Source organism: Ambystoma mexicanum, chromosome 5p (assembly GCF_040938575.1).
Source record: "Ambystoma mexicanum isolate Mex_15411 chromosome 5p, UKY_AmexF1_1, whole genome shotgun sequence".
NCBI classification, from domain to species: domain Eukaryota; kingdom Metazoa; phylum Chordata; class Amphibia; order Caudata; family Ambystomatidae; genus Ambystoma; species Ambystoma mexicanum.
Genome location: NC_090930.1, coordinates 1,174,716,871 through 1,174,744,673, shown reverse-complemented (window position 1 = coordinate 1,174,744,673; position 27,803 = coordinate 1,174,716,871).

Sequence of the window (27,803 nt, the reverse complement as noted above, 5' to 3'; positions counted from 1 at the left end):
CCCCCTCTTTCCTTTAACAATCCACCCCCTTTCCCTAATTCCGTCTTCCCCCCATTGGCTGCCACGTGGTTCTCTGTGATATTATATTCAGACGCCCGTGCCAACCACGGTGGGAGGGTCGATTCATTCGGCTTCTGTGGTTCGGGAGAGGGGGTCGATCCCCTATCATCCCTTACGGTTTTGACAGAATTATCAGCCCCCTATTAGGGGTATTTGAACCACCCAGGCCAAATGGAGTCGAATCCTCCCTCTTTAGCAGAGGTATTAAAGGCTTTACAGGATATCCAAGGGGAATTAGCACATGCAAGGCAAGAGTCAGACAATCTAAAAGCTCAGGTGCAAGGTTTAGTAGCACAGCGCACCCCATTGGAGGGTGCTGGTCCCTCCACAGGGAGCGATACTGGAAGAATGTCCACAGTGATAGTACAGACACCCAGTAGTGTACCTTTGGCAGCCCCAGAAAGATTTGCTGGCGATCCCAAGAAATACATGACATTTTTAACACAATGTAGATTACATTTCTTGTGTAAACCCACAGCCTTTGAAACCATTCAGGCCAGAACTGCATTCGTAATTTCATATTTGACAGGAGATGCGGAAGCCTGGGCCATGCCATTGGTACAAAAGGATGACCCTTTATTATATAATTGGGATGGCTTCTTGGGAGAATTTGGACTGTTAGTTGACCGGAGAGAAGTTTCTTTGGCCCAAGATAAGGAATTGTTGGCATTGAAACAAGGAACACGTGATTTGGTATCTTATGTGACTCAGTTCAACAGATTAGTAATTGAGACAGATTGGCCTAAGAATAAATAGACAGTATTGTTTTACCAGGGATTGAGAGAGGAACTAAAGGATGCTATGGCTCAAGTAGAACCTCAACCTACTTCATGCACTGCTATGATTGATCTAGCATTGAGATTAGATCATTGTATAAATGAGCGCAAAGGAGATAAGAAAAGACCTGAGGCAATGCCTTTTGTACGACTGGACAAGGGTAGGGGCATGAGAAGTAGTGAAGGTGAGCCGATGCAAATCGGGGGAGTAAGGGGCCCATTGTCAGTGGCAGAGAAGGAGCAGCGCAAAATAAATAACTTATGTTTGTATTGTTGTCAACCAGGACATTATATACGAACCTGTCCTAATACTCCCAAAAAAGGAATGAGAGGTGAAGGGAACAAGGTGGAGTCGGGAACAGGATTGGGCCGGCCGTAGTGGGGACTCCGGTGCCTGGCCCTATTTCTAGTAGGTTCCCCAGTTGGGCAGTGAATACTGTAGCAAAGAATAATTCTCATTTGTACCGGTTGGTAACTTTATTATTTGCCTGTACAAAACAGCGGGTGTCAGCCATGGTGGATTCAGGCGCCACAAGGAATTTTATTGACATAAGTTTGGCCAAGAGATTGGGTTTACCTTTGAGGGAGAAATTGCAGGTAGAAGGTGTACAGTCAGTAGATGGGTCTCCTTTGATTTCGGGTCCTATTTGTCAACAAACCCAACCAATGCGGATGAGGTGTGGATCAGGTCATGTGGAAGAGATTGTGTTTGATCTGATAGCAGCACCTCAGTTTGGACTCATTTTAGGAATGCCTTGGTTAGTATTACATAATCCTAGTATTGACTGGGTCAAGAGGGAGGTGGTGTTTGAAAATCAGAAGTGTGAAGAGCATTTGGAGGAAAGAATTGGTCCAGCTATGTTCTTATCAGATCAGGTACCTGACATTCAAATGGTAGGAACTGTAGGTGCTGGTATTATGGAACCATATGTAGAATTTTCTGGAGTGTTCGACAAAGGAAGAGCGGAAAGGTTGCCTCCTCATCGTTCATATGACTGTGTGATTGAGCTAGAACCTGGGGCCAAGTTACCATGTAGTCGCATGTATGCATTAACTGAGAAGGAGAATCAGCATCTCAGAGAATATCTGGATGAGATGTTGCAAAAAGGGGTTATTAGGCATTCTACTTCTCCAGTTTCATCACCTTTATTTTTTGTGCCAAAGAAAGAAGGAACACTCAGAACTTGCATTGATTATAGAGCTTTGAACAAGGTCACCATAAAAAACAGGTATCCATTGCCATTAATTTCTGTATTATTGGACCAGGTAAAATCAGCTGTGATATATACTAAATTGGATTTAAGAGGGGGCTATCATTTAATTCGAGTTAAAGTGGGAGATGAGTGGAAGACTGCTTTCAGAACAAAATTTGGATTGTTTGAATATTTGGTTTTGCCGTTTGGGTTGTGTAATGCCCCCGCAGCCTTTCAATATTTTATGCAAGAAGTATTGAGCGAGTTCTTAGATATATTCATTATTGTATATATTGATGATATTTTGATTTATTCTTCTTCGGAGGCTCAACATCCAGGTCATGCAAGAGCAGTGTTGCAGAAATTGCAGGAATATGAGTTGTGTGTAAAATTGAAAAAGTGTGAATTTAATACTAAACAGGTGGAATTTTTGGGATTCATATAAACTCCCTTGGGCATAGTGATGGACAGAAAAAAGGTACATGCAGTTCTGGAATGGCCCATCCCTCAATGTATTAAGGACATTCAGTCTTTTTTGGGATTTGCCAATTTGTACAGACGGTTCATTTTGAATTTTTCACAACTTGTCAAGCCCATAACTAAATGCTAAGGAAATCATTGGGGTTCTGTTGGACTCCGGAAGCAGATAGAGCTTTCCAAGACTTGAAAGAAGCATTTACTTCTGCTCCTGTGGTAAGGCATCCAGACTCGGAAAAACCTTATCAAGTTGAGACGGACGCCTCCAATGTTGCAGTGGGAGCATTATTGTCCCAACAAGATAAAGAGGGCATTTGGCATCCAGTGGCGTTCTATTCAAGAAAACTTACCAATTGTGAACAAAATTATTCCATTACTGACAAAGAACTGTTAGCAATAAGAGCAGCATTTTTGGAATGGAGGCATTATTTGTTGGGGGCTAAACACCAGGTGATGGTCATCACAGATCATAAAAATCTGCAATACTTTAAAACGGCACATACACTCAGTCCGAGGCAATTGCATTGGTCTCAATACTTCAACGATTTTGATTTTCTGGTGTCCTTTAGACCAGGAAAGAAAAATGGAAAGGCTGACGCATTGTCCAGACAACAACATTCATTTAACATTGGGCCTCATCACAACCCTGGCGTTAAGGGGTTAACGGCGCCATAAAATGCTGCGGCGCCGTTAAACCCTTAACGCCCGATTCACACTTTAACGCCTGCTTTTTGCAGACATTAAAGTCCAACCGGCTAAGGGACCTTGGTGCTAATTACGGCACCGTAATTTACGGTGCCGTAATTAGCGCCTTCCCCATTCCCATTGAGCCCTATGGGCCAAAAATGGGAATGGGGAAGGGGCCATGGTGAATGGGGATTCACCGCCCCGCCAACCTTGGAATGGGGCGGTAAATCCGCCATCCACCATGGCGGAATCCGGCATGGACCATGGTGCTAATAGCACCATGGTCCAACGCCAGGGTTGTAATGAGGCCCATTGTGTCAGAGGTCAGAACGATCCTGCCGGTGGAAAGAGTGGTGGGAGCAATCACTACTAGTTTATTGCATCTACTAAAACAAGAGATGAGGAAACAAATGAATAAATAATGGGATAAGAGGGGATCATTAGAAACTGTCAAAAATGGTCTTCCGTACTACGCAGGGAAACTGTATCTGCTAACTCCAGATCTGCAGACGAAAGCATTATATTGGTGTCATAACTCGCCATTGGCAGGCCATCCTGGGGGTAAAAAGACACAGGAAATGTTGGAAAGGTACTTTTGGAGGCCCACATTGCGAAACGATACCCTAAAATACATTCAAAGATGTGAGACTTGCATACGAAGTAAGACGGATCATGTAAGGAAAGCAGGATCCATTGCCCACCCCAGAAAAGGTCTGGTCTAGTATTTCCATGGATTTCATAACTGACCTGCCCCCGGAGGACAAGTATGATACTATTTGGGTAGTGGTAGATTATCTGTCTAAACAAGCCCATTTTGTACCTTGCCTGGGAATTCCTGGAGCTGTGGAATTAGCTAAGTTATTTCTTCAGCACATTGTCAGATTACATGGGTTGCCTCAATGTATTGTATCGGACCAAGGTCCTCAATTTACCTTTAAATTTTGGAGGGCCTTTTGTCAAATGTTGGGAATTGAATGTGCATTGTCTACTAGCTATCATCCCCAGACTGATGGACAAACAGAGCACGTAAATCAAACTTTGGAACAGTATTTACGATGTTATTTGCATGAGGGAATGGACTCATGGGTGCAAGCTTTGTGGTTAGCGGAGTTCACTTACAATAATACAGAGCACGCTTCTCTGGGCATGGCCCCTAAGGAATGTTTATATGGACAAGCACAGACTATGTTACCCGAACATTTACCGGCTGTGGAAACATTTCCGGTATTACAGGAAAGAAAGGAATGGCTAATGACTGTTAGAAAAATGGCTAGAGCTAACTTGCAAAAAGCAAAAGAGGAGTATAAGAAACAAGCAGATAAAAAGAGACGTGCAGCCCCTTGCTACAATGTAGGGGATAGAGTCCGGCTATCCACACGTAATTTACCCTTAGTGGGGTCGCGTACATTTGCTCCAAGATTCATTGCCACATATGAAATTGTGAAATGTGTGTCATCAGTGGCTGTTAAATTAAGATTGCCTACTACATTAAAGATACATCATGTGTTTCATGTGTCTCTTCTTAAACCCGCAGTTCCTGGAACCCATATGAAGAGACCCCCAGCCATCAGCAAGGAAGGGCAGACGGAATATGAAGTTCAGAAAATCTTGGATTCCAAACGTAGGCAGCAGAGACTATGGTATTTAATCAAATGGTTGGGGTATGGCCTTGAGGAATGCTCGTGGCAACCGGCTAGTTCGGTTCATGCCCCACGGTTGGTGAAGCAGTTTCATGCACGTTATCCTGAAAAAGCAGGCCCTGGAAGGGCCCCTGGAAGAGGAGGTACTGTCAGGAAACTGAATTGGGGCAAGCCTCGGCGACCGTATCATAGGAAATAGCTATGAAACTACATTTCCCAGCAGGCTGAGGGGGCTGGAGTAGTTCTAAACTCCTCGCTCTATTAGTCAGCTGCTGGTAATTGAGACATCTATTAAACCGTTGTCCATAGGTAATCATAGGTACAAGCACTTGGATGTAGAGGTGCCGCATCCCCCAGAGCGTATAACCGCCCTGCTTGTTTGAGAATGCAGCAATCAGTGCAGTGACTTGCGCTGCCCTGATTTTGCGTCCTTGTCTGAAATAAAGGTAATCGCCATTAGGCTCGATTTCAATTACGAGGTAACGATAGGAGGGTGCATAAGGTATGTGTCAGGAAACTGAATTGGGGCAAGCCTCGGCACCGTATCATGGGAAATAGCTATGAAACTACATTTCCCAGCAGGCTGAGGGGGCTGGAGTAGTTCTAAACTCCTCACGCCATTAGCCAGCTGCTGGTAATTGAGACAACTATTAAACCGTTGGCCGCCCGTGCACTGGTGCTTATAATTGTTGATTGTGTAGCACGGTTGGCCACGACGTGTCGAATCAGCAGGAGAAGAAGCCGGCATGCGGACGTTCATTTGACTTTTCGAGTGAGGAGAAAGCCACGATGCCGTTCTGTATTTAGAACTCAGGAATGCTGTTACGAGTAGCTGGAACGTTGCATTCCGCTTCCTGCTGTGGCGGTGAGAGTCCAGCTCACGGCGGCTGATGGCGTCATTTCAGGAGGTCCGGGTGCGCTTACGAGCCACCTGGACACACAGATAAGTGTTTTCTCATTTACGGTTATATGACACGGGAGTGTCTCTGCTTTGTTAGAGTCTGGCTGAAGTGAAGCTAGTCTGCTAATTTACACGGGCTACGCGCTTGACTTCCCTGGGCATTTTGGTTTATATGTGTCAACAGTCCCTTCCTAGGGGACCGGAACTCTTTGGAGTATAAGTGCATACTTTTCTTTATGTCTATACAGAGGGGCAGAGAATTGTCACAGTCTCTGTTATGTTCATGTTGCCTGCATACAGAGGGCAGAGTCTTGTCACAGTCTCTGTTATGTTCATGTTGCCTGCATAAAGAGGGGCAGAGTTTAGGTTCACGTTTGCTTGCTGCTTTGCTAGCCCAATGGGCCATGTGTTCACGTTTCAATCATAATGGAAGCAGCTTCCTTTTTTGTGCCATCCCGCTTGCTATTACTATGGTGTCATGTCATTGTTGCTATCTGTGTTAACCCTTCATGTTCTATGTGATATGCAAAATCAGGTTTCTGTAGGAGGTTTAGGAATACTATGCATAGTCTGAAATAGGTGTAGGATCAGGATTAGGTATACAGAATTCATGGTATTAGTAGGTTGCCATGTGGAACAATTGTGAATTGTATGTTATGTCCCCCTCTTTCCTTTGTCAATCCACCCCCTTTCCCTAACTCCGTCTTCCCCCCATTGGCTGCCACGTGGTTCTCTGTGATATTATATTCAGACGCCCGTGCTAACCACGGTGGGAGGGTCGATTCATTCGGCTTCTGTGGTTCGGGAGAGGGGGTCGATCCCCTATCATCCCTTACAGTTTTGACAGTATTTTAATTTGACCCACCATCAAGTTAACTCGGGATGCTCTATTCCCAATGAATCTCAGCACTTTGGTCTTGTCTAGGTTGATAATCAGACCATTAAGACTAGCATATTCCCATAAGGTGGTAGCGGAGCGCCGAACCCCACTAATGGTGTTATCAAATACTACCAAGTCATCGGCGTATGCTAGTACAATGCAAGGCGCCTCACCAATTTTCGGAGGACAATTGTCAATTTCGGCTAGTACTGCGGGAATATCATATACATAGAGGTTGTATATCAGGGGTGCGGTAACACATCCCTGCTTTACCCCTCTATTTTGGGGCACCTTTTTGGTCATGTTGCCTTCTTGATTTAACCTGAGACGGGCCGTGGTGTTTTGGTGCAGGAGTCTCAGATAGTACAAGAGACTTCCCGGGCATCCCATTAACTCAAGTTTCCGCCACAGTCTATCTCTAGGGATAGAATCAAAAGCAGACTTGAAGTCAATGTATAAAGCATACAGAGGGGGCTGCCCCTTGGTGAGTGCCCGTGTGCATAATATATGCATCACCTTAAGATTATGTGATGTAGAGAAATCCCGCCGGAATCCACACTGAAATTTGCTAAGTATGTTGGCCTCGTCTACCCATTTCTGCACTTCGCTTAACAATAATGAAGCAATAAGTTTACCTGTAACATCCAAAATAGAGAGAAGCCTATAGTTATTGGGATCGGCAGTGTTGCCCTTTTTAAAAATGGGAATGAGAATGGCTGTTTGCCAGGATTGAGGGATTTTCCCCTGTGCTAAGATCTTTTCAAAAAGTACAGAGAATAACTCTGCCCAGAATCCAGGGTAATTCATAATTACCACATTAGCCATCGCATTAGGGCCAGGGGCTCTTGAGGACTTGAGAGCTTTTATTTTATTCAGAATAATCCCAGGGAATACTTCAAAAGGCGGAAAAATAGGGGCCTTGTTCAAGGATGTTTCAGGCAACTTGGTCTCCCCTACATTACGTCCTTCTAAAAATGTTATCCAGACCTCCTCACTGATAGGATTGGTTAGTTGGACTTTATCTTTCTTCCTAGTCTCATTCAATAGCGACCAAATACTGCGAGAGTTCCTAGAACAGATAGTCTGTACTAGCCTTTGATAGGCGCAATTTCTCTCAATCTTTTTTATTTGCTTAATGCTGGTTCTATAGCAATTTTTAGCTCTCCTGACTCTCTGGCAGTAAAGGGCTGCTGGTAAATTCAAGTTCTTGATGCTACGAATTCCTGCTCTCAACCCTCTCTTGGCATCTCTAATTCCTTTATTGTCGGGGTGACTAACGCCCTCTGTTCTTATTATATAGCCCCTTTTGGCCACAGCATGTTTTCCTGCAAATGCCAGAATCCATTCTTCAATGGCATTAATGGTCATGATGTTAAAGTCCAGAGAGCCAACAGAGGAGGTGTATTTGAGGGCTTCCGTAGCTGATCGAATATTTTTTTCCGACCATATAATTCGAGAGCCTGAACTATTGATGTTAATAGTACCAATATTCAATGTGGGAATAGTGAGGTTAGGTAATCGAAGAAAACATTGGAGCATCGCATGGTCGCTCCAGTTTTTATTAGTCACTTTTATGTCGATAACTTTCAATTGCATTTCAGGGCACATGAAAATGTAGTCCAAAGTGCTGGATGCTGGCCCACTTGTCCAGGTATGTTTCCTGGCCTGTCACCCGGCGTGCGCCCATTAAACATCTCAAGATCCCAGTAAGCAAACATTTGTAACCAGCCCAGCCCCTCAGCCTCTCTTTTCTCGTGGATCATTAGGCATGTTGTGCTGAGGTTCGAGTTAGACCATGTATAACCCTCGCCTGTCATATGGCAATTGAAGTCCCCCATGACCACCACTGCAGCGTTACCAGCTTTCAATGTCCAAGATGACATTAGGTCCTGAAGTGCTTCTTGTAAGGATTCTCCAATGACTGCTCCTGGGGGATTATAAAGGTTAACAAGAAGAAACCTATGAGAGCAACTTTCCTCTTCATATTCAACTTCTACAGCCATGAGGTAATCCTCGACATCACAATGAACCCTACGAGAGACCACCGTGTTTACAATCCCAATAAGTAGACCACCAAAGGGGCGGCCCCTTGTACCCCGTTTTGCAAAAGATTGATACACAACAAAACCATCCCATAGCAGAGGATCCATTGCCCAAGTCTCTTGGAGACAAATGCAGTTATGTTTGGATAGAAGGTCAACGGAACCCTCCATTCTCAATAAATGGGCAAAGCATCTGCAGTTCCACGTAAGGAGGGAAAAAGCTCAATGATTGTGTAGAACTCCCGGGAGGGATTACATCAGCCATTTTAGGACTTGTACTTCAGCGAGTTCAAGATTTTTCGCTTCAGCTGGTTTGGAGCAAATAGATACGGGACTAAAGCTGCAACGGCCTCCGGGCCAATGTTCATATCAGATTCATTCAAGTCCACGTCAATGTTGACGTCAACAGTCCTCAGTTCCTCTTTATATTTCCTGATCAGCCGCGCTGTCGACAGGAAGGTACAATGTAAGGCAGAGGTATTTGGATTAGGGCCTGTCAAAGGCTCTACGAACAAAAAGTCGTCAGATTTCAAAACTCGAAGTTGGGGAATGCAGTAAAGTCTGACTAATATCTCAGATCGCGCAAGCCAAGTATTTTTACCGCTCAAGTTCTTAATAAGGCAGATGCGATTCTCGTTAGTGTCTTTGGAATCGGTCCCCAGTTCAGAAGGCAAAGGTATCGATAAGTTTCCCTCATGTGCAGATGCTGCTGGTTGCTCAGTGCATACTGGTAAGCTAAGTTTGTGATCCGGATTCCGAACTTTTCAAAAGGTCCTCATCAGAAACCGGACTAATGGCTTTTTCTTCCGGCACGAGCCAGCCAGAGAAGGAACCTTTAGTCGTTGTCACCCGTGCGGCAATTCTGGCTAGTCTATTTTTGGCTTTTTTTGAACGTGTGTCCAGCCATGACTGTGGCACAGCCATGGGCGGAAAGGCACTTTTTTTAGATTTTTAATTTTTAAGCGCCTTCCTCGCCAGTCTACGTTGTTTCCTTGAGAAGAAAATATAGGGACTTTGTACCATCTCGAGGTCGCCAGCATTCTCCTGGGTTACTTCATGGGTCTCAGCATTGATGGCAGATTCTGATGGCTCAACTACAACTTCTTCCATATTGCCCTGCTCATCGCGCTCTTCCACAATGTGCAAGGAGTCAGAAAGGTTAGCTTCCGCCTCTTAACGGAGATGGTCCTTCTGTTCTAACACCATAGTAAGAATATTGGTATTAGTCAGAATGCGACCTGACATTTGCAGCAAGATCTTAAGTGCAAATTGAAGAGCAGCAGCCGATGATTTGAGCTCGGCAACCTCGGATGAGCCGGGGTGTTGGCAATCCAAGTCATCGTCCTGTTTGTCTGGTGCATCCTCCATAGTTGCCATTGCTAAATTAGGGGAAGCAGATAATCGTCCACTGCTTCCATTAGAGTCATGTAGGCCAGGAGGAGTGCTCATGTTGCTAATGTTGTGAGGTGGTGAGCCACTAGTAATCGTCAATGGAGTTTGTGATGACATCCCTCTCTGGATATTTAAACACAGATCTAATAGTGAATTATTGTCAATGTCATCAAAATTGGTAGTATTCAATGAAATGCTGCCACTAGGACCAGGTACTACGGTTTCCTCAATGGTAGTTGAGTTTATTTCCGGAGGTGGGTTTACTGGAAAGAACTCAGTAATAGCACCTTGGTCCACTGGCTTGGCGTATTTCACATTCTTCTTGGGCTTAACAACTATCGTATCAGACTCCATATTCTCCTTTGAGGGAAGGGTCTTTGTTTTCCGCAGATTGTAATTCGAATGGGCAGACCTTTTCCCCTGCTGCATATCAGCGAAAGGTAATTGGTAAGGTCCACCAGACTTATCTACCCGATGGACAAAAGACTCTACAGTACTGAATTGGGTAGTAAGTATGAGGATTGTCAAAGCAAAGGTGTTGTTCCCTCCAAGCCAGGGGAAAAGGAGTGGGGATAAGTCACGATCCTCAAGAGCTGTCAGGTCATTCCTCTCACCTGGGAGCCAGAAGGTTGCTGAAAGAACAGAATGCCAAAATGCCCAGGATCAAAGGCCTAGACCCGAAGTCTCCTGGGCAAATAGTCTTGAGACCAGTTTGACTATAATGATAACAATGCCCACCCTGTTCTAGTACAACAGTAGGGCACCGTAATACAAACTCAGGGTCCCACTCTCCTCCCACACAAGCCAAAGCTAATGGAGGTAATACGCAGCGGAGGAACAGTAGGAAGTCGGGGCTCTTGGCAGGTATGTATGCAAATTGCCAAGCTTGAACTATGATTGTAACTGAAGAGTTACTGTACAGATGCCGCAGAGCCACTGAAAGCTAGGAATTTAAAGTAGGGAGGAAGGGCAGAGAGAATGAAAAGCAATTCAAGAGAGGTCGCTCTGCGCTCTGCACTCACCTCCAAGCTGCGGCAAGTGGTCCTAATGCAGGAAAAGAGGCTTCGCTGTTTTCAACAATGCAGCGTTTAAGCTGCATTCTGCCGTACACATGCGTGGTGCCGTGGAAAATCAAATCAAATCCGCAATCATGGACGTAGGCGCCCACCAAGCCTGGCCCCTCACCTCTGCAGTAGCCCCTAACATGGACGTGGGCGTCCGAAGGCACAGGGGGACACGGAGGCTTGCCGCGGCCGCCGGCTTGCAGGAAACTGAGCCGCGCTCGATCCCCTGTTAGGTTCATCAGAGGAATGGACCTTGCGGCATGGGTATGCTCATTTCAAGCCTCACCTCAATGCAACGTATGCAAAACGTTGTAAGAGGCTGCTTCCGACACAACTATGCCACAGTCACAGAATGCACAGAGTCCTCCCTCATAGAGATAGTACTGTAATCTTTACCTACACCTCATACTAAGACATTGTTCATGTTAGCTTGATTCACATCTAGAGAGTGCCGCACACTTAGAAATTGTTCTTGGTACATTGACTCACTTGTATAGAGTGCCCACCATGGCATTACTGTCATTTATTTTGCCTTCCTGGTAAATTAGAATTTGCTCTTGTTAGCCTGATTCACATCTGGAGGTGCCCACTGAATAATACTGTGATTTATTTGAGCCACACACTTAGAGAATTGTTCTTGTTCCATTAACATCTACAAAGTGCCCACTGTGACCTGAATTGTCCTTGCTACCTTAATTCACATCTACAATGCACCCGCTGTGACTTAGAATTGTTCTTGTTAGTTAGATTCACATCTAAAAGTGCCCACTGAGATTGATATAGTACTGTGATTTATTTGTCCCTCAAACTTAGAAAATGATTCCTGTTTCATTGATTCACATCTAGGAAATACCTATCGTGATAATACTATGATTTATCTGTGCCACACGCTTATAACATTGTTATAGTGCTGAGATAGTACTGTAATCTTTTACCTACAACTCACACTTAGAATTGTTCACTTTAGCTTGACTCACATCTAGAAAGTGCCCTGTGAGTTAGCCCTGCAATCTATATCCCTGTCCCACTGACCTAGAACTTGCCCTTGGTAGCTTGATTCAAATCTAGAATGCACTGATTGATTTAATACTGTGATTTACTTGTGCTGCACACTTAGAAATTGTTCTTGATACATTGACTAACTTGTAGAAAGTGCCCCACCATGACATTACTGTAATTTATTTTGCCTTCATGGTCAATTAGAATTTGCTCTTGTTAGCCAGATTCACATCTAGAAGTGCCTACTGAATAATACTGTGATTTATTTGAGCCGCACACTTAGATAATTATTCTTGTTGCATTGATTCACATCTAAAAGGTTACACTGTGGTAGTATTGTAATCCATTTACCTGCACCGCACACGTAGAAACTTCACATCTTGAGGGTGTCCATGGCGCTAATACTGTGATATATTTACCTGCACCGCACACATAGAAACTTTCTTGTTAACTTGATTCACATCTAGAGAGCACTGCCCATTTCTGTGATTTACTTGCCTGCAACTGTCTCACTTACAAAATGTTGCATTGGTGCATTGATCGACATCTGGAGGGTGCCCACTGTGGTAGAGCTATGATTTATTTGACTTCACCACACACATAAAAACCTTTCTAGTTAACTTAATTCACATCTAAAAGGTGGCCACTGTGACCTAGAAATTGTACTTGTTAGCCTGACTCACTACTCAACCTAGAATCCGTTCTTGATGGACTGACTCACACCTACAGGTTTGCATTGATTTTCACCTAGAAAGTACACCCTGAGATAGCACTGTGATTCTCTTACCTCTGCCTGCATTGTGAAATGATCTTGCTGGTCTGATTCACCTCTGGAAGGTGCCCACGGAGATGTCACTGTGATTTGTTTACCTGAGCCTCACACCTTGAAATTGCACTTGTTAGATTTATTCACATCTAGAGAGTGCCCACTGTGATAGTACTGTGTCTTACCTGCCTGTTCTGCTTATTTAGAATGTGTTTGTTACATTGACTAAAATCTAGAAGGTGCCCACTATAAAGGTATCGTGATTTATTTGCGTCTCCCACACACTTAGAAGTTGTTCTTGTTGAATTGATGGACACCTTGAAAGCTACATTGATTCACATCTTGAAAGTACCCCCTGTGATGACACTGTGATTTACTTGCCTACGCTACACAATTAGAATTGCTCCTCCTGGTTCGATTCACAACTGGAAAGTGCCGCATGAGACAGTACTGTGAATTACTAGCCCATGTCTTAGGCGATGTAACTACATCTAGACTTCCATCCTAGTATAACCCTCCTTGGCGCTCTCCAACTACCCTGGTTTCATGAATCTAGACACAGTTGTACATCTAGTGCCAGTACATCTACTGTCACTAGTATACATCAATCACCAGGTGCTGCCCTTGACCTCCCCCCGGGATGGAGATCCCAGCGCATCATATACCCCCCTCCGACCCACCCCAATCCCTAGCCTCCCTGCACCATACCCTGCCCGACAGCTCACCCCTCGCGGGGCATGGCTCACATGCGCTAGCTCCCAACTTCATGACCCCCTCTCCACCCGTACCTGATTGCAAACCATGACCCCACCCCTGTACATCTATACCCCCGGACAACCCCTGCTCACTCTCCTACTATCATCCCTCATCCAACTCTAAGATCAGAGGTGCACTCTGGCATGCCAAACACCTGCCGCCTCAAGCACTCATCCCCCTTTGCCCATCCCACCCTAACACATTGACTCCAACCCTTCCTCTAGCATCATTGAGAACTGCCTGATACCCCCACCCTTGCACCACTCCCATTATCAACCTAATCACCACCAATGCACTAGACTGCCTGGATATTACTGAAACCTGGCTCCATGCTGCGGCTGGCCTATTGCTAGTACTGACTGTACCAGACAACTACTCTATCTACAGGACAGATTGACCTATAACTATATCTGGGGTAGTCGCAATTATAGCTAAAAACAACCTGAATATCTGGAAATATCATCACCCTACCTTCCAAGCAGGAAAACTACTATCTATCAAAATGACCACATTACCTACCACCACGCTGAATGTCCACCCCATCTAGAGACTTCCAGGTCCAAGCTCCTCCTTCAAGGAAGATGTAGCACAGCTCCTCTCCACCAATACCAAGCCTATCTTACAGACTCTAATAGTAGGAGACTTCAACTTGGGCTACAATGACCCAAAGGACAACCACGCCCTTGCCTTGGCCAACACTATTTCAGCATTAGGTTACTGTCACTGAATCGACAAACCCACCCACACCAAATGCTGCACCCTTGACTGGTTAGCAGACTTTAACTGCAAGATAAATATAACCTCTAATGACCATTGCCCATGGTCTTACCACCATATTATCAGGTTCAGCATAGCACAGAATCAGGAACCTGTATAGACCCTTCCCATTGTTCCGGCTCCCCTATCCAGAGGCTCATGCAACCTGACAGTAAATAACATCCTTCCCCTGTTCCACCCCATCTCCACACAACTTAACACTCAAAAGAATGACCCAGGAGACATGGTGAAAATATATAACCAAACACTCCAAGTCACCCTAGAGAACATTGCACCCCTATCATTGCACAAAACCAAACCACTTGCTCATCTAAACTATAAAATGTTGTGTAACACAAAAAGAACTGCAGAAACCCATTAAAAAAAATTCCCTTCAGAGCAGAACAAAGTTACCTTTTCCACAGCCTCTAAAAACTACAAACAGGCAATCAGTCAGACCAAAAGTGCCACGTTTAATGAAAGAATTTCGAATGCCAAATCTGAGTCCAAGAAATTCTTTGCCATCTTGAAAGACTTGAGTCCCCAGTGACACCACCTGAAATCTGCATCAAAGATGAAAGCTGGTGTTCTGGCATCCAAGAAGCTCTACTAGGCAAAATAGCCCTACTTCAAACTAAAATCAAACTAAATAAATCAGTCTGAAGCCTGCACTATCGCAACTGACACCTAGCCCAGTCGACTCTTAAACTGATGCATCTTTTGAATTTGCATCGGTCTCTAACACCGAAATCACCAAAATAATAACTAGTCTCAAACCCTACAGATGTCAGCGAGGCAGCTGTCCAGCCTCACACATTAAAGACTGTGCAGCTGAATTACACCCTACATCACTAAATTAATGAGCTCCCCCTTTGATAGAGGCATAGCCCCCACCAACCTCAAAGATGCCTGGGTCCTTTCGCTCCTAAACAAATCCACTCTAGACCCTAACGTTCCAACTAACTACTGTCCAATAACCACAGTGCCATTCCTTCTCAAAATTATGGACCGAGCAGCCTATCTCCAGATTCAAAACCACTTGGAAACAAATAATTTACTTGGCACCCGGGAATCTGGCTTCTGCCATAGACATAGGACCTGATCACGACTTTGGTGGTAACACCGGCGGTATTACCTCCGGCGGTATTAGCCCTCCCGCCGAACTTCCCATCGCTAATAGCGCCGGATCACGAGTTCGGCGGTAATGTAATTTCTCATTCCCCATTGAGCCCATTCGGGAATTCCCCATTCCCCATTGGGCTCAATGGGGAAAATTTGCGCTCTTACCATCGGCGGATTTCCCGCTGGCGGTAACAGCGGAAATTTTTGGCGGATTTCCCCCCAGCCAAGAGCTGGGGCGAAATCCGCCGAAGTCCTGATTTGGCGGACCCTTAAATCCGGCGGTAATAGCGCGACCGCCGGATTTAAGGGTTACCGCCAAAGTCGTGATGAGGCCCATAGTATGCAAACAGCACTTCTAGATCTTAAAATACAAATGGATGAGCTGAAAGACAACAGTAACTTAGCAATCCCCCTCCTGTTAGACCTACCAGCAGTGTTCGACCTAGAAGACCACAACATACTCTGCAAGCACCTCCTCAGCTGCCCATTTCTCACCTAAATCCATCAAATGGACACAGTGCTTTCTCTCAGACAGAACCATGAGAGCCTTCGCTCCCATCTCAGTGGCAGCTCCGGCCCGGTCACCTGCGGGGTACCTCAAGGCTCCTGCGTATCTCCCACACTCTACAACAAGTTTACTAAGCCTCTACTCGACCAGCTTGATGATTTGGGCGTCACCTACGCTAACTACACAGATGACACCCAAATCCTCATATGTATTTCTGGCTCTTATGACACCAACTCATTCAACACCATCTACCAAACCATCCAAGCCTGGATGCCGCAACACAGGCTCTGCTTGAATGATGATAAAACTGAACTGCTCCTCATTGATTCACAACCCCGCCTCAACAAGCTCTCCAAATCATTTGATTCCTTCAACATTGACGATAACATCATCAAAGTCTCAAAAGAAGTATAAACCCTAGATTTTCACCTCAACTCTATGCTTACCCTAACACGTCAATTTAATGCCATGGCCTCGGCTGCAGCTTACACATCCAAGCTTATCAATGCCTGCAGGCCCTTCCTCTCACCTGACAGCTACATCACCCGTGCAAGAGCCCTTGTCTTGTTGAGAATGGATTACTGCAATGCCCTCTATGCGTGTACCAAGACCCAGAATATCCAGAAATTGCAGGTTATACAAAATAACACCCTGAGAGCAGCTTTCAACATCCTAAAATGACCCACATTTCATCAGTCAGACGGAATACTCCCTGGTTACCTATTCAGGAGAGAATCTGCTTCAAAACACTTTCTCAACCCACAAATGCCTACAAAAGCAAGCACCTAAATATCTCATAGACAAACTCATGCCAAAATTTTCTAACAGACGTAAGTGCTCAGCCTATGAGAATTGCCTCATCACCCCTCAATTCAAACTGCAGAATGCTGGTTGCAGCAGCTTCCCCGTGGTAGCAGTCAAATTATGGAACAACTTACCAGTAGATCGAAGGTAGGCAACTTCCTACTGGACCTTCTAAAAGCACCTTAAAACCTGGCTATTTTCACAGAGTTACAAAATAACTGCACAACTCTACCTCTCTAATAAGTCACAATCTACTGAGCACCACCTAAGTAACAAAATAACTACTTTATTTCTTGTCTTTCACCTGCACCCCTGTAACCTAGTAAGCCTAAGTAACCATACAACCACTTATGTCACTTGTGTAACGAACCACTGTGTAGAGGAGCAGCCGAAGATCTGCCCCTATTCGGCCTATATGTTGGGAACCGGAAATTGCGACATGTGCAACACCTGTAATGGTACCTATACCACAAAGAATCTTTGAGACAAGGTATCTGTTGAAAAGACTCTATGAGAAGTATCCCCAAAAGACTGATGGTCTCCTAATGGGAGCACCTGAACAAGTGTGAAGATGTAAAAGGATAAATTGGTGATGTTACAAGAAGTGAGTGTGATGCACTGAAAAAGATGACTAGAGAAGAGAATGCATAGGTGATATAGAATCTGATGATGAAGTAAAGAATCAAGAAAACTGTAACGTACAGAATGAATATTACCTGTGTGAAGAGCACTGCAGAAAACACAAGTCATTTTACAATTGTACAGACACTGCAACACATGTAGACCAAGTACTCATAAGGCTGGCTATATGTAGTATATAGATTGCAGGCGGTGCCACCAACATGCATCTATATAGAGATCTGGACATTCGATGATACATTTTAGTAAGCAAGTCTCCATGAAGACAGATTGGAAGCTATGTGTGTCACAGCAAAGAATAAGCTCAAATTCGAAGCAAGACCAAAGAGGTTGTTTGGCTTGATGTCAAAGATGGGAAGCAGCCAAGAACTGGTTATCAGCTGCGAAGAACAGTGACACGTGAGGAGTCAAGGCATCCCTTGATAAGTTGCAAGGAGAGGACACCGTGAGCGGCAATTTTCTTTACTAAGGACAATTTAATACCATAATACGAGCAGATTCACAGTCTCTGATCATGTGCGCCGAAGGTGAAAATAGGCAATGGGCATGGTGCACCAGATTAACAATTGCGAGTGCTCAACTCCCTGATTTCCAGAGACTATGAGCTACTACAAGGCCGAGTTCAAAGACAATGAATGGCAGACGGCATGAGTGATGAGAGATGTAAGGCTTTTTAGGTGGGGAGATACGGTCAAGTCCACCCACTAGCACCTGGTCTACCAGCGTACGTGTTGCTAGAGCATAGAATGTTCCAGAAGGGTACAAGTGTGCCAACCAATTGTAGAAAGCCATATAACAAAGAGCCATATAGTTTGAAGCCAATGAAGTGCTGTGTTTCTAATTACTATCGAAGATGTCTTGCACTATGACTTGCACTAGGAGAAGGCATGAGTGCTGACCTAACTGTAGAGACCCAATAACTATCCTATCCCATATAGAAACTATAGTTAGATGTTCTCCTTGAGCCAACCACAATCTCCCGTAGGTTTTCTTAATTTGCCACATAGTATGATGTCACTTATGATGAACTTTTCTTATAAATGTGTTGTTTTTTATGAAATGTTTCGAGATCATGCTGTGCAACGTCCTTTGATGTCTGTTGTACTCCCTGTTTTAGACTATTGTTATTAAAACAGAGTTATTGGTCAACCTCCAGAGTCAGTCTTATTATTTAGTTTGAGAAGTTGTTCTCCATCCCATCCATAGTACGACATGTTACCTTGAGTAAAAGGACCTCTAGGGTTCACATTTTAGCATGTCGGATGGTTGACGCAAAGACCCATCGATCTATAAACTCTAGTGCTTCGGATGATCAAGTGCCCTTCACCATCTAGCCAAAAGATCACAAGGTTTCCTGTGAAGAGTGGCCAATATAGAATAATTGCAAGAAAATCGATACAGGTGGTACAGGTCCCGCTTTGACGAAATCCCTCCTCGTTTCCACATGCACTTAGCGGTCAAATGATGAAAGTGGCCGATTGGGGAGGGGAGTCGATACTGAAGATCTTGAGCTGAAAGAGCAAATGTTGAGTAGACTAAGGGGAATGGCAAATTGAGGGGATGGGATTGTGGTAGTTAAAAAAGTAATGGGGAACTTAGAAAATAGTGTGAGGAAAGTAATGAGTAGTGTTTTTGTATATGTAGATAAGAGCTAAGGAGATATGCCCAAAGAGTCCTGGTTCAAGGGAATTTCAGAAGAAGCCATTATACACATCAGTTAAAGTAATCTAGGCTACGAAAACCCCTATCAGGGTATATATAGGGGCAGAGAAAAGGAAAAAGCGATGAGGATTAATGCGAAGAGCCAACTAGTCCGTCTGTCTGTATTTGTGTTGTATTGAAGTGTCGAAGAACGATAAAAAGCTAAAGAAAATTAAAGAAAAATTGAGTAAATATAGCATCTAGCTAACATTGTCAGTACTGACTTAAAGCTACATTAAGATTATTGGAAAATAAAGGGTTTGAGCAGTGATTTGTTGGAGCGCCTCATATTTGTTGTTTTTATAAACTTATTTTTTGTAAACCGCTGGTAAGTATTGACAGTCAATTGATACTTGTCACAATGGAAGATGTTACCCCTTTGATGCATTTGTGTAAAACCTTGCCAAAACACATGCCAAAGCTCAAACAGTATAGTGCATAATGGCCGAAAGGCATGACGGATAAGATGTTCATACCATGGCCACAAGGGGGATCTTTGGCAAAAGCGGTATTGCAACACATGACCACATATTTGCACACTGCACACACACAGGAAAGGAATTAGAGAAAAGGGTTAGCTATTTTATAGCTTTGGAAAATGTATCAGGAAGAGAGAGAAGATCCGCCACTTGAGGATTGGATGCTTAATCGGTGTAAGGAGGAAAGTGCCGAGCCTTCTGCTCCCTTTGCCTTGCTTGAAGTAAAAAGCGTTAGTACAGGAGGCACAAGATTGTATCCATTAAAGGATTTAAAAGCGGCGACGTGGTATAGTAATCCAATATACAATTGGCCTGCTTATAACAGGGACGATAGTTCAGAGAAAAATAAGAGAAAAGAGGAGACCTTTAAGGCCTTACAAAACGGGGAAGAGAAAGTGAGTGATCAAACATATTGACAGATAAAGAATGAGAAATTAAGAGATGGAAAGTAGAAAAAGATAAAGCTAGGGAGGTAACGCTCATACAGATAGACTGGATGGGAGAACAGGTATTGCTTAAATTAGATGGGAAAAGCATCGAGGAAGTTAGGCAAATGGAAGATCGAGACGAACGAGATAGAAAAGACAGGGAATGAGAAAAGAGATTAAAAGAAGATGAGCAGAAAAGGAAGGGCAGACAGATGTGAGAACAGCTATATCAAGAGGAGAAAAAAAAGAAAGAAGAAAGGGCGGAGGATCAAAGGAAGTATGATAACAGACAGAGAGCAAAGGAAGAATGGGATAGACAGGATAGGTAGAGAGAAGAAGCGCAAGCACAGAAATTGAGAGATAAGAGTATACAGAGGCGAAAGGAAGAGGATGAAAGAAGAGCAGGTGAAAGGAGAGAAGAAGTAAGAAAGGCAGAAGAAAGAGTTAGATGGGAGGCAGGAAAGCGGAGAGAAGTAGATGAAGAAGTAGAATGAAAAAGGAGACAATGAGAATGTGAGATTGATTGCATTCAGAATGAATTAATGGAGGCAAGTCCAGCGATACAATGGAGTGACATAGAAGAGTTCCTCCCATTACAGGGAGTAAGGACAGGGCCATCTACGTTTACATTAGATGAGGATTTCGATATTGGGAGCATCAGAGCAAGGATCGATAAAGCCTATCATGTTTTAAGAGAAGGTGTCACGCCCTTCCAATCCTCCTCCTCACCTGTCTCTTCACAGGTGCTGTCAGGGGTCTTCAACTCCTTCTTCTTGCATGGTTTGCAGGCTTCCTTTGTCTTGTTTTCCTTCTTTTTCTGGTGTAAATAAGGATGAGCTCCCCTGGAGGCCACCATGACCAGAATAGGAACCTGTGTCTGAGGACCTCCGGGGAGCCCACCCCTGAACAGGAAAAAAGCTCTTAAGGCATAAAAAACCCTGGTTGAAATAGATGGAACTGCGGCTGCTGTATGGCAATCCTGCTTGAATTCTGGGGGATGAAAGTACTGCAGGACTTGGTTCAAAAAGGAGGTTGCTTCTGCTGCTGAAGTCCATGGAGTGAGAGCCGATATGGAACGCCCAAAGGGAAACACTCCGATCTTCAGTCGGAACAATGAAGCACCCTGTTGTGGTGAGCTATGGTACTCAGATAAGAAAGATAAACAAGGCGAGAGGAATATAGGCAGTAAGGAAGGAATACAGGAATATGCACGAGAAACTCATACGGACAGAACCCCACTTACCGTAGCTGAATATAGAACAGGAGTAGCAGCGAACTGCAATGAACAAATCAGTGCAGTCTACTGCCGTAAAGAAGGTCGCGAGATGCATAAACAAATAGAAGTGTTATGGCAGTATGAAGGTAAGAATCGAAGCGTGATTTAGTTGAGCCAAAGGAAACCAATTACCGGTACGGGAGAACTCGGAGAGAGCATCGCAGAAATAGAGCAGAAGAAGACACAGAAACTAATACAAAGTGAAGAAAAGGTCAGAGAAGATAGTGATTAGCACTGAAAGCATGGAACAAGAGATATCAAAGGGGAACCAACAGAGCGTTGGCGAGCGAAACACCAAAGACGGATGCAATGCCAAGAGGCGAGTCTCTGCCCCCCCTATATAACCCAGTGGCCATTTTAGATGAGGATTAGACCGCTGCTGTATATTATAGTTTGTGATCCTAGAAGTGTTTCGACCTGTGCCAAAATTTCCAGGATCGCAGCATGAAAGAAGGTAGCAAATCGGGAAGTCGAGTGAAGAGAGATTGATCCATGGTCTTTCAATCATGAAACGAAGAAAGAGACCCATTTGGTCTCGAGTATAGAGCTTTGTTCTTAGATAGGCTGACCATAGATAAAGGTGAAAGAGAGGAAAGCCATACTAGCTGGGGGCTAGATATGTCAGACGAGGAGAGAGAATCCTTCCGTGCGGAGGAGGAGGAAGTGTATGCGAGGGATGTCAGCAGACAGACAAGGGAGTAAAATGGTCTGATCTAGAACAACCTAAGGATAAGATGCCAGCTCCTGTAGCATATCCATAACGTACTAGAGGAGGATCATATAGCGAGAAGGGAGAGTCACAGCCATATGTGAGCAGGCTGAGGTCATTGCCAGGAAGAAGGCGATCAGGAACCATTGTCCCTACCATGGATAGGTAAGCGACTGAAGCGGATTGCGGAATAGGATTTTACGTAATTTCCCCTATTGGAGAAGGGAGGGGCAAGACCACAGTATTTTCAATGGCCACAGATGGACAAGGATAATTTAAGGTGCAAACTCCCCATTTTAATGGCAGGTGTGGGAAAATGGATTTATGAGTTAGAAAAAATTACCGGAGGAAATGCCTTGGCAATAAGGGATATCAAGGGTCTCCTAGCAGCTATTCTTGGGGAAAGAGCAGCTGATATTTGGATGAGAGCAGGTTATTTGTGTGTCACAGCACCGAACATGGCGCACAATGGAGCACCAATTAATAAATATAGGGCAGATATTTGGAGAGCCCTTAGAGTACAATATCCTAATGTATCAGATATGGGTGCGAATATGACATGAAAAATTAAAGAATATGAAGATCCACTTGCTTACATTCAAGACATTCAACAATGCTGGTCTCTTGAAACGTGCAAGCCGTGGAGCAAAACAGTGGCGGGATTTTACAACATTTTGTGTCAGGGATTGCCTGAGCCATTACAAAGGCAACTTAAGAAGTTAGTGGGGATATAAGCAAAACTGTGGCCTGAAATACAGTTGACTATAGTGCATCTCTTTCAGCTGTTACAGGAGAATAAAAAGAAAGACGGTGCAAGAAAAATTGAGGAAGCTAAGGCAGTCCAGAAAAAACTGTCAAAATATGCCATAGAAGGAGCTGTATTGACAAGCAGAGAAGGATACATAACAGGCGAATAATCAGCGCCTGATGAATCAAGGAGGAAGTGGGTTTATACCACAAGGAAGAGCCATGTGTAATAGAGGAAGAGGTGGATTTCAAAACACTCAAGGTGGGTTTCAGAATGGGCAGAATTAGAATCAGAATGTGAAAGTAGGATTTAACCAGGGAGGGCTAATTAGATAAAACCCTCTTATATGCTGGACTTGTGGAATGTCGGGACACATTGCACGCAGATGTGGGAGCCAAGGGTATATACGAAATGGTCAGTATTCAAGAGGGGGGACAGCTTATCCTCCAGCATATAGCTCACAGGCTAGGGATGGATACACCCAAGATCAGACAATGTATCAGGCATAAGCAATACAAGTACAACAGAGAAAACAACTGCAGCAGTTGCAGCAAGCACCATTGATCCCACTTCAAGGGCAGTCACAGCACGCCCCTATGCAGCTACAGCATAATGCAACCACAGGGCAATTATTGACACCAAGAATAGGGTGTGTCACAGTGGTAGGAGGGAATTCTTTTACAGGTACAGGGGTATGTATGTATCCACAATAGGACAACTCACAGGGTGACTTGATGTGTTCAGTACTATCTGTGACACCAGACCTTCAAGAGGATCCAAGGGTGATGTGACGATGGGAGGCAAATCCTTTTCATTTTTAGTTGACACTGGGGCTACTCATTCATGTATACAAGAGGGAAAATTCCCAATGTCGGCAAATTCCGTGAATTCTCAGGGATTCTCTGGAGCTACAAGCCGAGTTCTTTTACTAATGAACTACCAGTCTCTATAGGAGAGTGCGATTTGTCTGTTCCATTATTGTATTGCCGGCAGACACCAGTTAATAATCTAGCAAGAGACTTAATGACAAAATTTAATATGATGATTTCTTTTACTGATGAAGGTATAGTGTGCTCCACTCCTGGGATACACTATATGAATGTGGGTGTGTTTATATTTCCATTTACAGGGCAAGGGATGCCGATGGAGCCAGAAGTTTGCATTTATGGGGTGAGCATTCTGTTAACATGGCTACCTGGCTTAGTGGGAAGGACTATGAGGATACCTAAAGAATTCATGTTTAGACCACAGGTAGCTATGGACGAAGAGGCGGACAGACTATTCCCTTAGAATTAGATGCAGCCATAGTACGAGAGGACATGGCAATGCTCGAAGGAACAGATGATGAGGGTAGACCATGGAGAACAGTAATTGTCATTGGGGAGGAGTGCAGATTAACAGACATTACTGATGTTGACATGTTTAGAGATGATCCAGCAGACGATGAAGATGATGAGTGTTACATATTGGATAATGATAGAGAAAAGGGAGGTCCCACAGTGCATGGCAATAATGCGACAGCGTCCAGCATTTTTTTATGAGGACTTAGAAAAAGTGCCAAGTGTTTTATGGACTACAGGCCTTATGATCTAGGCCTATTGAAGGAAGTGGGAGAGGTTAAGATAAAGCTGAAACCAGAAGCAATTTTACTTCGAGGGAGACAATACCCAATGTCTCGAGAGGCGGATGTGGGTATTTTTGAGACTATCTCAGCATTGATGAAGCAAGGTAGTCTGGTACCGTCAGAGTCATCATGTAATACCACGGTGTACCCTTTGAAGAATTAAAGGGAGGGTCATAGAGATTCATACAAGACACAAGACCAATTAACCAGATTGTAGAGCCAGAGTTTCCTTTAGTTCCGAATTCAGCAGCAATATTATGTAGTATCCCAGTAGAAGCACAATATTTCCTGTTGATTGACTTGAAACATACATTTTTCTCAATTCCATTGCACAGGGATTCACAAAACTTGACTTCCTTTACATTTTGCCAAATCCTACTGAAACATACTAGGCTGCCCCAAGGGTACTGTGAGTCTTCCTTGATCTTTAATAGAGTCCTGCAAATTGATCTTGGCAATATTGATTTGAAGAGTACTGTAATACAGTATGTCGATGATATTTTGATTTGCAGAATAACAGAAGATGAGTGCAGAAAATATTTGATTCAACTAATGACTGTCCTCACAGATAAGGGATACAAAGTAGATAAAGAGAAGTTACATTATTGCCAAGAAGAGGTGTTGTACATAGGCCAATTAATCTCACATGAGGGAAAGAAGATGACGCCTGGAAGAGCTGAAGCAACTATGAAAACTGCAAAACCATACACGGTAAAGCAGATGAAGCGATTCTTGGGGTTATGTAATTATGTGAGAGAATGGGTGTTTGACTATAGTTCATGCACAAGACCCCTTTTGCAGGCTTTAAAGAAAGCACAGGTAAAAAATGAGAAAATAGAATGGACTGGGGAAGGAGAGGAAGGAATTGAAGAGTTGAAAAAGGCAATTTTTAGGGCACCAGCTTTAGGAATTCCCAATTACGCGGACACATTTTTCTTATTTTCACATTCTGATGCGACAGTTATGACAATAGTGCTATCAGAAAGAACTACATTGGGGTACAAACCCCTGGCACATTACAGTGGGATGTTAGACCCAATCATGAAAGGAAAATTTCTGTGTGAACAGTCACTGTCAGCAGCCGCGTTCACAATTGAGAAGTCTGCATTGGAATGGGTTGTTCCATGACACTTTTTGTAGAGCATGCTTTGTTTCCCATTTGGAGAAACCTAAGGGTACAATGACATCTCAAAGGGCTTCCGTGTACAAAGATATTATACCTAATCCAGCGATCAAAGTTGTTAGATGTAAAATACTGAACCTTGCCACATTTGTACCCGAGCCAGTGGCCGAGGGTGAGCATGTGCATGATTTTGCAAGCTACAAGGTGTTTTATGACATTATACCACACGTTAAGGAATACACATTGAGGGGAGATTCTTTTTATTGATGGTTCTTCAAAAATTGACCAGACAAGTGGGAAAAGGCATAATGGTGCAGCTGTAGTGAGGCATAGAGCAAACAGCGAGTTTGAGGTTGTGGCAAGTGCAAGACTACTGTCTCATTTTTCAGCACAAGCGACAGAATTGGTAGCACTTATTGCATAGCTTGAGAAACAGGAAGAACAGGAAGTGATGATATAGAGTGACTCTGCCTATGTGACTTTGACTGTGCATGCAGGGTTAGCACGTTGGATAAGGAGGGGCTCCCTCAGAGCAGACAGCACTCCAGTGCAGCACACATCATTATTGGATAGGCTTATTAAGGTACTACAACTCCCAGTAGCCATAGCAAATTTACATGCACAGCACACACTAAGCAGAATGATTTTATTTCTTGTGGGAAAGAAGCCACATTCGCAGAAGCCAAAAGGGTTGCATATTCACCAGACATTTCAAGTTTTGATGCCCAAGATGTTAAGGAAAAAATGGTTAAGATTAAGGTGGTAAATGAAGGGTTCAACCATCTATCAAGAGCTCAGTTAATGGAGATTCAGGGTAATGCACCACAAGAAGAGCAAGAGCTATGGCAACACAGGGGGTGCTCTTTATACCCCACAGAAGAATTGTGGCAACAAGACAGTACCAAAAAGCCGGTGATGGTAGTAACATTATTGAGGGTAGCGCTAGAACAGCTTCACTTCCCAGCGCATCTAACAAGGGAGATTATCGATGCAGCTATTGCAGAAGACTGCATTGTACTGAATCTGTTACAACACATTGCATTTTAAGTAGTAAATTGCATCATATGTCAAAAGTTTCCCACTGGGCATACACTGCAAACAATTAGAGGAGTGATTCCTCCACCAAATTGTCCTTTTCAGCATTTACATATTGCTTATCTTGATATTCTGCAAGTAAGTAGTGGATACAGGTATCTGATAGTGGTGGTGTGTCCCTTGTCCAGGTCCTTGTACACATCCTGATGCCACTTGAACAGCAAAGTTTTTAGTATGTGAAGCCTTTCCAAGATTGTGTGTGTGTGAAGTGCTGAGATCTGATAATGGGCCACATTTTCTTAATGAAGTATTTGAACAAATACGATTGTTATTGAAAATTAAATTTGTTTTCTTCTGCTTATCGCTGAAAAGCAAATGGGATATGCAAGAGACTCAACAGCCTCTTAAATGAGAGAGTTGCTAAACTAAAATTGACACTGAAGAAGGGATGGCTATATTGCCTGCCCTTAGTACTATATGCCCTAAGGAATCAACATTGGTTCAGACAATGACCTCATACCCCATGACTTAGTGACAGGGAGACAAATGAGGAGCAGAAGTGATGCCCAAAGGTCTGCAGAACTGTTAGGAAATTAGTTAAATGAGTACATAACATGTATGACCGTTAGTATCTCTGTCATTTCAGATCAACTCAAGCGCCATGTGGGTGGTCCGAGAACACAGATAAAGACCATTGAGCAGCCGCAATTTCTAAATTACTATCAGCACCCAAGTAATGTATTGGTGACAAGGTGCTAATTTGGAATGTTACCAGAAAGTGTCATGTGCCTAGATTCGTTGGCCCGTTTGTTGTGGAAGACATTACTCCTTCTGCAGTGAAAGTTAAAGGCAGAAGAGCCTGGATTCATTTAAGCGATGTGAAAACCTACATTGGAGAGGCTCACGCACCCTTAACGTTCTATTCGGAGGCAAGGTAAGAAGAAGAATTTCAGCATGTGCAGACTCGATCGATGACGAGGAAGAGGATGATAAACCAACGGATTGATTAAAAAGTGCAGAGTTGCACTTGGACTGTGACTCGCCTGAACACTCCTTATAGGTATTATAGCAGGTGTGCAAATCCATTTCTTGATTCTTTGGAAATTAACTTTAGAAAATATTGATACATTGTGAATATGTTTAAGTGACAACATTTGATAAAAAATTGGAAGCGTGAGCAATATGCTGATTCTTTTCTTACAACGCAATTTGGTTGAA